The sequence below is a fragment of the Nicotiana attenuata genome, chromosome 3, assembly GCF_001879085.1.
Source record: "Nicotiana attenuata strain UT chromosome 3, NIATTr2, whole genome shotgun sequence".
NCBI lineage: Eukaryota > Viridiplantae > Streptophyta > Magnoliopsida > Solanales > Solanaceae > Nicotiana > Nicotiana attenuata.
Window position 1 is genome coordinate 40,724,641 of NC_031991.1, and position 12,167 is coordinate 40,736,807.

Consider the following 12,167-nt stretch of genomic DNA (forward strand, 5'->3'; position numbering starts at 1 on the left):
CATTGCATAAGGCTACCTTTCTGCCTTCTGAGACTAAGCATTGTCTCCATCAGCATTTCTCTGCATTGCATAAGGCTACCTTTCTGCCTTCCGAGACTAAGCATTGTCTCCATTTCTCTGCATTGCGTAAGGCTACCTTTCCGCCTTCCGAGACTAAGCATTGTCTCCATTCTCTGCATTGCATAAGGCTATCTTTCTGCCTTCCGAGACTAAGCATTCTCTTCATTTCACTGCATTGCATAAAGCTACTATTCTGCCCTTCGAGACTAAGCATTGTCTCCATCGTGCAGGGCCGAAATATCGCCACTTCATTTAAATCTCGCATTGGCTGAAATATCGCCACTTCATTTAAATCTCGCATCGGCTAAAAAATCGCCATTTGTATTTACACTTTACATCGGCTGGAATATCGCCATTTTTTATTTAAGTCTTACATCGGCTGATAGAACGCCAAACCCCGCATTTCATGGGCTGAAAGATCGCCAAGTTATGCAAAGGCATCATTGTTCGGAGGCACCATTTTCATAGCCCGAGAACGCCATGCCATGGCCTGAGGACCCCACTTTTATCTTTTGCATATCATTATTCAAAGGCCTCATAGTTCAGAGGCATCATTCTCATAGCCCGAGAACATCATTTCATAGCCTGCGAATCCTTAATTATACGCTTCATGGCCCAGGAGGTCATGGTCTGAGGACATCATCCTAGCCGTCCAAAGACAGCATTCATGGTCCAATGGGAACTTGCATCACGTTTAAATTTATGCACAACATATGTGGTATTACTCATTTGCAGGTAAACCGGATATCAACAGCCATCTCAGCAGGAGCGATTCCACTCCAGTCCCCGCAGCCTATCAGACTTCAACCACCTTTCTCAATCTAAACATCCCGTCCGTTCTTTTCAAAACCTCCATCGGCATATTCCGTCAATGGACCCTAAACTACATATGGCCTGATTCCTGTAAGACCAGGGATATGTAGGCAGCTCATTCGGTCAAAATTGGCCATCATATCTTTACCCGACAACTCTTTCATCCTTCTCGGGTAAAGAGGGGCAGCTGTTGATACCCAATTTTTTCCTATGTATTTTTAATACTCAAATATTCTCAAAATAGCATAAGTATGCACATATATGCATGCCCAAGAGTTTTGGTATTTTTCCCTAATTTTTTAAGATTTTGAAGATCAATTTATTGTCTATTTTAGCAGTACAAAATCCAATAATTATTCCCAAATTATCATTTTTGGTGAATAATTTATTTCCATTCTCATATTTACACCAAGATATTATTAAGGTGATTTTTGCATATTTTTACAAATTTGTTTGGTATTTTCTAAGTTAAATTGCATAAATTGCAATTATAGCCTATATTACGATTAACAGCATTTTACAATCATAAAATTATTTTCAGTATTTTTAGATTAATATTTATACACTATTAATTAGTTCAATGCTCTTAATTTGTTTTTAAAATCATTTTAACTATTTTATAAAAAAAATAAAAGGGGGAAATTGGCTATTTAACACTTAGCCCATTATTGTTTCAATTTTAGCCCCAATTTAACCCCACCCCTATCAGATTTAATTAAATCCAATTGACCCAAGACCTAATTAAATTCGCCCCAGCCCAATCCCTAATCCAACCCGGCCCAGCTCCGAATTAAGCTGAGCCGTTGATCAAATAAGATCAACAGCCCAGATCATTTTTCCTTAATTAATCATAAACCTAGGACCCCCCCTTCCCTATACTCTTTTTTTTATCCGCTTTTATTTGTTCATAAATGTCTTCCCTCTTTATTTTCCCTCAAAAGTTTTTCAACTTACTTATTGTATGCAAACCCTTTCTATTCGAGCCCTTAATTGTTTACTTGGTTATATGAAGTCACAATTATAACATGGCCGGGAACCACACTTGTGGATCTTGAGGGGTGCCTAACACCTTCCCCTCGAGATAATTTCTAGCCCTTACCCAAACTCTGGTTCTTCAAACTCAAACCCCTTCCTAGTGTCCTAATGCACTTTAATCATTAGGTGGCGACTCTCCAATTCCAAAAACCCAACTCCCAAAGGGAAACGAGTTGTCCTCTCAAATGTCGTAAACCCGATTTTGCCTTAGAAAAAGGGGGCGTCGACAATTTGCAGTGCTGGGATTTTTTGTGTGCCGATGGACATAGATTATGTGTATTATGTAATAGTTTTTTTAGTTAGGCAATTGTTGGAACGACACCATACAACTATATACCCTGTTAGTATAGAGCAAGTTATTTTGCGAATATTTAGCTTGCAATGCGAGCATGTAATTTTCTCATACATTTATTGCATCCTTTAATATTTTGGTACATTAGTATAGTCGCAGATAGTTGTAGCAATATTCTAGAGCAATCATATACCCAGTTGGTATACATGTATACCATATTGGTATCATATGGTACTAGAAGTCTTTTTTGCTACTTATACTTACTGTATTTTTTAATACTTAATTATCATTTCTATTCTAACTAGTATATATGAAGATTTGATGGTTGTAGATTGTGTTTTCTTGCTCCATAACTGGTTCTGTTACTGCTAATGATAGAGTGTATACTCATATTTGTAGGGAAGGAGATCAAGGTTTGCATGGCAATCACATGTTGGTTCATAGAATCTGATTATGTAATTTATGGTGCTCCGCAGCAGTCAGTGTGCTATTCAGTGAATTAGATCAAGTGACAACTGATATTATTTCAGTTTAATAATTGAACTAAAAAAATTAGAAAAAATATAAAAGGTATATTATATTAGTTATTAGAAAAAAGGTGAACAAATATTTACTATATCAATTATTTTTCTTATTGTATAAAAACAAGAATAATAAAAAATAATGAAAACAGTAAATAAAATTAGATTATGATGAGAAAAAGAATATTAAAAAAAAAGTTAAATAAAATTAGAAAAGGAACAAGAAATAAGAAAATAAAAGAAAAAAAGAGTTAAATGGAATTAGAAAAGGAACAAGAAGTAAAGAAAAAAAAAAGGAGTCAAAATTGATTGTGGGTTATGGTAAAAATACAATGATATGATTTGGGAAAAAATAAGTGAATAGAAAAAGAGAAAAAAAGAAAAAAATGAGAAAAAGAAAAGAAGCATAGAAATAAAAAAGAATTGGAAAAAAAGAGAAAATTCCCTACAAATACTATTATGGGTAGGAAATGTAATTAGTTTGATGGGTAGAAAAAAATAAATGGGTAGGTAAGAGTAAATAGTTTTATTTTTGTGGGTAACTGTCACGACCCAAAATCCACTAAGGGTCGTGATGGCGCCGGACATCGTTGTCAGGCAAGCCAACCATAAACACTCAATTAAATTCTCATTGAATAATTGTGAAAACTACGATTTTTTTCTTTCAATGTGGGTAGTAAAAGATAATCCTTACAAATAAACGAAGAATATTTAGAAGTTGATTACAGAATACCCCATAATCATCCCAGAACCCGGTGACACAAGTGCATGAGCAATTTCTAAGGAATCGAATAAAGTACAATAACTGCCCGGAACACAAATTGGACAGAAAGTAAATACAATGCTAAGAGAGACTATACTAGCTGCGGGTCGCCTCGAGAAATACAGCTCACCTAGCCTCCGTATCATCCATGCTGCTACGCCAGTAGACCACTATAAATACCTGTACATGTGCAACAAAATGCACAGCAAGTGTAGCATGAGTACGAAAACAACGTGTACTCAGTAAGTATCCCGCCTAATCTCGAAGAAGTAGAGATGAGATGGCAACTTCGACACTTACTAATGGTCTAATAACAATATTATTAGTGCGATGAATCACAGATTTATTAAGAACGACAGTAAATTCAAATGAGTCACGAAACAGGTAAAAGTTGCTTTTTATTAAAAGTCTCCGGATTCATAATCCATTAATTAACGATTATATCAAGTCGGGGAGAGCAGATATCAATATCAATAAACTTCAAGACAGGCAATACAAGCATGCGCAACTCATGTCGAGGTCGAACGACCCGATCCAACATAAACGTAAAGTGTGCACTGCCTAGGGTCGAACGGCGCGAACCATAGATGCATCTATTACCTCGCTCGCGAATCATACATGCGACGTGGTCAAATTTAAGTAAACAATCACCCTGCTCGCGAATCATACATGCGATGCGGTCAAATTTAAGTAAACAATCACCCTGCTCGCGAATCATACATGCGATGCAAGTACACATATAAATACATGCTCAAACAACAAATTAAGAATTTATCGCAGAACATTTATCCAAATAAAAGCCAATTCTCTTTTAACGATCTAAGAAAATGAAGTTTAATTCTCTTAGAAAATCATTTACCAATTCGATAGGATTTAAGAAATTCGACTGTCAATAAGATTACCGATATCCCAAGTATAGCATGTTTTTGGGTCCTAGACTACCCGGACTTACACATATTAGTAGCTACGCACGGACTCTCGTCACCTCGTGCATACGTAGCCCCCACAAATAGGAGCACATAACCAATTATTTCACCTATGGGGACAATTCCCTCTCACAAGGTTAGAAATGATACTCACCTCGCTCCGGAGATCCATAACCGTTGTTCCACGCCCTTCTGAAGACTCGAATCGATGCACAATGCTCCAAAACTAGCCAATAATTATGCAAATCCATTAATATATTCTCAATTACTCATTACAATCCAATTTACAACATTTCCTAACCCCGATCAGAATGTTGACAAAATTGCCCTAGGGCCCACCTGCCCGGTTCCGAAATTTTTCGAAGATTAAGATTATCCATAGCCTCACGAACTCAAATATATAATTTACTCTCCATTTCATACCAAAATCGTGGTCAAAATTCAAATTACCCATTTTCTAGGTTTTCCCTCAACCCCAAGTTTCTACCAATTTTCATGCTCAAATCCGAAACAAAACCATGTATTTAACGTCTAATGAGTGGGAACAACTTACCTCGACATAGATGAAGAGAATCTCCCTTCCAAAAGCTCCAAAATCGTCCAGACCGAAGTGAAAATGGGTGGAAATGAACCAAAACTCGATTTTTAAAGAGGGCTCGCTGCCTCCCTTTCGCACCTGCGGTCTGTTGACCACTTCTGCGATCCCGCAGGTGCGGACCAATTGCCGCTTCTGCGGTCCAGGGCTCCCAGCCCACTCCGCTTCTGCGTCCTCTCCTCCGAAGGTGCGTTCCCGCATCTGCAGCAAAACGACCGCATCTGCGGTCCCAGCCTAGCCGTCCATTTCCGCTTCTGCGGCATGAAGGCCGTTTCTGCGGCTCCGCACCTGCGGCCCTAGTCTCGCAGGTGCGGTTACACTAGCAACCAGCAACTTCAGCCCTTTCTAAAGTCCCATTTTCGATTAGTTAACGACTCGGAATCCCACCCGAGGCCCCCGGGAGCCCATCCAATTATACCAACATGTCCCAGAACATGATATGAACTCGCTCGAGGCCTCCAATCACATCAAACAACGTCGAAAACCATGAATCATACTCAAATACAAACTTTATGAACTTTGAAATTTCAAACTTCTACATTTGATGACGAAACCCGTCAAATCACGTCCGATTGACCTCAAATTTTGCACACAAGTCATATTTGACATTACGGACCTGCTCCACCTTTTGGAATTGGAATCCAACCCTGATATCAAAAAGTCAAGCTCTCGGTCAAACTTCTCAAAAACCTTCAAATTTCTATATTTAGCCAAATGACTTCAAAATGACCTACGGACCTTTGAATTCACTTCCGACTGTGCTCCCAATACCAGAGTCACCATACGAAGCTATTCCCAGACTCGGAATCCCAAACGGACATTGATAACACTAAAATGCACTTCAACCCAAACTTATGAGATTCTTCCAAAATGCTAACTTCCACAATAGGCGCCGAAACGTTTCGGGGTCTTCCAAAACCCAGTCCAGACATATGCCCAAGTCCAAAATCATCATACGAACCTATTGGAACCTTCGAATCCCAATTCCGGGGTCGTTTACTCAAAAATCCAACCTCAGTCCATTCTTTCAACTTAAAGCTTCCGAAATGGGGATTCTCTCTCCAAATAAACTCTGAACTTCCTGGAATTCAATTCCGACCGTGCGCACAAGTCATAATACCTGAAATGAAGCTGCTCATGGCCTCAAACTGCTGAACGATGCGCTAGAGCTCAAAACGACCGGTCGGGTCGTTACATTCTCTCCCACTTAAACATATGTTCGTCCTCGAACGTGCTAAGAACTGCGCTGGAGTTGTCTGACTTCACAGTTAAACACCTTGTGCACCTACCCCTGCTACCACAACTCAGTTGAGCACATTAGCTCGAGCAAATCCGAAGATATTCTCTTTCATTCAGGCAAATTAGCTTAGAGCCCAATTCTAACGTTCGAAATTCTCTGCCAGGATTGTTTCCAACACACGATCACCATATCAATCACTACATGATGTGCCCAAACAGGGCTGCATACCGTTGCTGAATTCATACCTTGCACCACTTACTCACAGGACCACAATAATATTTCCTGATCAATTTAGTCGAAATTCCACGAATCTGATGCTCCGAATGCACCTCATGATATATATAAGTCTTGCTCCAACTCTTACAATACCGCTATGATGGGAGAGATGTATAAGAATTCATAACCAACTGCCGAATCAACAATTCATTGGGTCTATACTCCTGTCAAGAACCATCACCTCTTTCTGAACCAAATAATGGTCTTTGCTCCTTAATATACTTCATATATTCAGATTGCACTGATCCTAAGTCTAATGATCTCGTCTCACCCAGTACAAAGTGCTCAGGCAATAAGCTACCCCGGGCATGATAAAAGTCTCATATGATGCCACAATGTGCCAATAGGCTACCAATTCGAACGCGATACAAAGGAAAACGAACTCTGAAAAGGAAATCCAATTACCCCGCTCGCGAATCAAACATGCGATGCAGGCACATAGCTAATATAAGTTTTCCTCAGAAAAGAGGAAGCAAAACACAAAAAAACAGATACGGGGAACTGTACTCAACATCACACTGTTGCGGCGTGCAACCCGATCCAAATAACATACCCATGGCGGCGTGCCACCCGTTCCACACATAGAATTCATTTAAGGAGATGTACATCGAGTTAAATTGCTCATTACAACAAAATACCGAATATTGGTCACAAGCACGCTAAGTGTATAATACCATCCCTGTGGAGACATATAGTGCCATAGGCTAGAAAACTCAAGCACAACTGAGGTGCGATATACGATCTAAATCTCGAGAGCCATCCTGCTCATATAACATCATCTCTGCGCGAAACCTCAACACATAGGGAATTCACCAAGCCGTCTCACAACTTATACGGCGCAATATATCATTACATGAAATAGCTGACGATGAAATAGTATCCCGACTACTTGTCCAAAGGAGCGCATTGCTGAAATGAACACATCTGGCCTGATATAGAACCCATATTCACATTTAGATCCATCCACAGACCTCAAGCTGATTCTGATCGCACCGAACTAGGCTAATAACCTTTTAAAGGTCCATAAATACTCCCCTTTTTCTCATAACACATAAGGACAACCACCATAACCGGAGTAATCCTCCACAGTCCACAACCCAATAAACCGTGTGCCCTCCAGGCATCAATTCTCAATTTAACAACATCACTACAATCTTCATACTTGATTTAACTCTTCAATCAATCAAGTGGCTATATGCCACACTAATACAACCTTCCCATGAGCATGCTCCCACAACCTTCGGTAACAGATAACAGATCTGTACATCCACACCACCGGCCGTACTAACGCTGAAAAGCGGTCAAGAATCCTTAACCAGAATGCAAAGCCTTTTTCACAAAACGCCGACTCAGGTGACGCTGAAGACAATACCAGCTTACCTTAAACATCGAAACTCCTTTCTTGCTCATCCGAGCTCGTGACATCCCTTGTCAACACCGAATTGCAACCTTGATCCTCACTTCCAATTCTATACCACTCACTACACCAAACATGCCAATATACGATAGAACACGATTTTCATCATAACTCCGGAACCACAAATAGATTAACACTTCATCATATAAAAACTTTTTACTTAACTTATTCCAAAAGAACCATAGCAACACACGAGTGAATTCTTATAATCGTAGAATATGCAAATCTCTAAGTGGTGGTCTAAGCCACCACAGCCCTTCCGGGATCCACCTACACATAACAGGCCATAACAGTAGAATACTTCTGAATAACATCAATTACGGCGGCCGACAAGCCTCACACGTACCGTTACAAATCACTTGCATAACTTGATCGCGCTGAAGGAACTGATCACTGCCACCAATATGCCAATTCAACTATGGCTAATCAATCTATCTTCTTCCAATTTATCCTTGATTGCCTTAGAAATAATAATAACTCCATTCAACACATAACATACTCCATCCGCACTCATCCCAAGTGACCTTGAATCAAGAGACAATGTTGTCTCAAATCCCACGAACCATTTCATACCTCCCAATTTCTACACTGCAGGTCAAAACATCGTAGAAACTTCTGGGCACCTTCTCATAAGCTGCTACAAGGATTGATTCTTAACTGTACCTATAGGCTCGAAGCCATTAGGCACCACACTTTACCCCTTTGAATCCACTAGGACCATTGAGAGCCACCCGCTCTGACTTGGCCCCGAATATAATCAACTCCATAAATATTCTAGCACATGAATACCCTCTCGACGAAGCACCCGGCAGAATCACTTCCCTTGAAACCCACATCTATACAAGGCATAAATCCTGAATCCTTCCCCAAGTTTGAAGATGAGCCAATAAGGCCAACCATAGCACACCTTTAACAATCCCTTTGCTCAAATTACCACTTATGTTCTTTTCCCGTAGCTGAAATGACCCATCAATATGCTAATAACCAGAAACCTCGCAAGTAGTTAACCATGCAACCCTAATCATAGACGGTGGGACTCTCCCACTTAGCTTGAAGCCACTATTACACAACTCTGGAATTCTCCAGGATCCTTTATCTCTTATTAACATAACCTTGCGCAATCAACCGCCAAAATTCTCGGAATTTTTTTGTAAAACCCCCTTTTATACCCTGAATCATCGACCGCGTTCACACGACCGATCTCTTTGCTGTATCGCAAATAGAATTCTTCGCAGAAGCTTCGCCAACCATGCGACTGCTGCTCTGCTCACTAGAGATAACCCGCCGGTGGAATTTACGCGCCGACATCTCCTAACGCTGCTGTACGGGGTACAATCACTACGACATCAGTAACCCCTCCTGAGTCTGAGCTCACTCTCTAGCTGCACAAGTCCATCCACCTCTCGTGGACATCAATTAAATGTGAGACAACATCCTTCCTATTCAAAGTTATGTTGTATCCTTCTTTATTTCAAGCAACTCCTTTCCGTTGTATCAAATCTCCTGCCGCATAATAGCCCATACTTCAAATTAAATCCATAGACCCCAATCACCAATCGCTAAGATTCTCAAATCATTTCAAACTCTCCTTAAGGTGCATGGTCATCCTACCTTAAAGCCCATATGCAACTCCGCCACTCTCCCACTTTGGCGAAACCCACCCCTTTAATCGACTACTTGACCTTTGCTTCTTACACCTGGCCTTCTAGAAATTTTAGCCACTGCCTGACACTCCCCACATGTCCTTCCTCATCCTTTGTTGCTCAGTTGTTTCCTTAAATAACATCTTCCTTTGTAGCACTTGAACCCACAAATCGCTACTAACATTAAACCTTTTCGAAGATCATCGGTCTCGAGCCATCAACATTAGGAACACCGATTCAATCCTGATCCACCGCACCCCGCGATATCTAACAGTTGCATCTCCAATATTATTTCGCAATATCTTACCCCAAATGCGAATCGCAGAAGAACATAACACCGGCGAATTTAACACGCTCAATCGAGGACAAAGATACCATGTCGCAGGTGAAAATTCCACCAAACTTGAGAACACTAAGTCTCATTACTCCATCGATCCAAATCTGGACATTCATAGGCCAATAGCTTTTCCCCGCCGGAAATGAAATACCGAATCTCAGAGTCATGCACTGAGAGAACTCCCTTCTAAATCTTTCACTGCCCCAACATATAGGCAAGTATCCTGCTATCATATCAATACCGTGCGATAACCATTCATGAGCAATCATAGCAACATGTGCATAGTCTCAAAGCTCTCAGGAATACTGTTACTGAGCTGAAATGACAAGAAATCCTTCTGCAAGGCAACGACAATAGCCCAATCAACTATGCAGGGAGAAATATCCCGTTCCACATCGGTAGTACCATTAAAATTCCTCAATTCTCGATTTATAATAAGCGCTTCGCGTCGCATAAGATTGAATAGGAAGGAATTAAAGGCATAAGCCTCAAGGAATCAAATCGCACGATGAGGAATCAAGAAGAGAAGTACTCCTAACAGTCCGGTAGCCTCCTAAAGATAAATACAGACGTCTCCGTACCGATCCGCGAGACTCTACTAGACTTGCTCATGACTCGTGAGACCAAAGGGAACCTAGTGCTCTGATACCATGTTGTCACGACCCAAAATCTACTAAGGGTCGTGATGGCACCGGACATCGCTGTCTGGCAAGCCAACCATAAACACTCAATTAAATTCTCATTGAATAATTGTGAAAACTACGATTTTTTTCTTTCAATGTGGCTAGTAAAAGATAATCCTTACAAATAAACGAAGAATATTTTGAAGTTTATTACAGAATACCCCATAATCATCCCAGAAACCGGTGTCACAAGTTCATGAGCAATTTCTAAGGAGTCGAATAAAGTACAATAACTTCCCGGAACACTAATTGGACAGAAAGTAAATACAATGCTAAGAGAGACTATACTAGCTGTGGGTCGCCTCGAGAAATACAGCTCACCTAGCCTCCGTATCATCCATGCTACTACACCCGGTAGACCACTATAAATACATATACCTGTGCAACAAAATGCACAGCAAGTGTAGCATGAGTACGAAAACAACGTGTACTCAGTAAGTATCCCGCCTAATCTCGAAGAAGTAGAGATGAGATAGCAACTTCGACACTTACTAATGGTCCAATAATAATATTATTAGTGCGATGAATCACGGATTTATTAAGAACGATAGTAAATTCAAATGAGTCACGAAACAGGTAAAAGTTCCTTTTTATTAAAAGTCTCTGGATTCGTAATCCATTAATTAACGATTATATCAAGTTGGGGAGAGCAGATATCAAAATCAATAAATTCAAGGCAGGCAATACAAGCATGCGCAACTCATGCCGAGGTCGTACGACCCGATCCAACATAAATGTAAAGTGTGCACTGCTGAGGGTCGAACGACGCGAACCATAGATGCATCTATTACCCCGCTCACGAATCATACATGCGACGCGATCAAATTTAAGTAAGCAATCACCCTGCTCGCGAATCATACATGCGACGCGGTCAAATTTAAGTAAACAATCACCCTGCTCGCGAATCATGCATGCGACGCAAGTACACATATAAATACATGCTCAAACAATAAATTAAGAATTTATCGGGAACATTTATCCAAATAAAAGCAAATTCGGTTTTAACGATTTAAGAAAATGAAGTTTAATTCTCTAAGAAATTCATTTACCAATTCGATAGAATTTAAGAAATTCAAATGTCAATAAGATTACCGATATCCCAAGTATAGCATGCTTTTGGGTCCTAGACTACCCGGACAATAGCATAATAGTAGCTACGCACGGACTCTCGTCACCTCGTGCGTACGTAGTCCCCACAAATAGGAGCACATAACTAAGTATTTCACCTATGGGGACAATTCCCTCTCACAAGGTTAGAAAGGATACTCACCTCGCTACGGAGATCCATAACCGGCATTCCACGCCCTTCCGAAGACTCGAATCGATGCACAATGCTCCAAAACTAGCAAATAATTATGAAAATCCATTAATATATGCTCAATTACTCATTACACTCCAATTTACAACAATTCCTAACCCCGATCGAAAAGTTGACAACAGCACTCGGGCCCACATGCCCGGATTTCGAAATTTTTCGAAGATTAAGATTACCCATAGCCTCACGAACTCAAAAATATAATTTACTCTCCATTTCATACCAAAAATCGTGGTCAAAATTTAAAATAC

The 12,167-nt window shown here is 40.3% G+C and overlaps 1 pseudogene; it reads right to left on the bottom strand.

The window, feature by feature from the left end:
- Positions 1–10,187, bottom strand: part of LOC109224297 — a 34,102-nt pseudogene extending 23,915 nt beyond the window's left edge.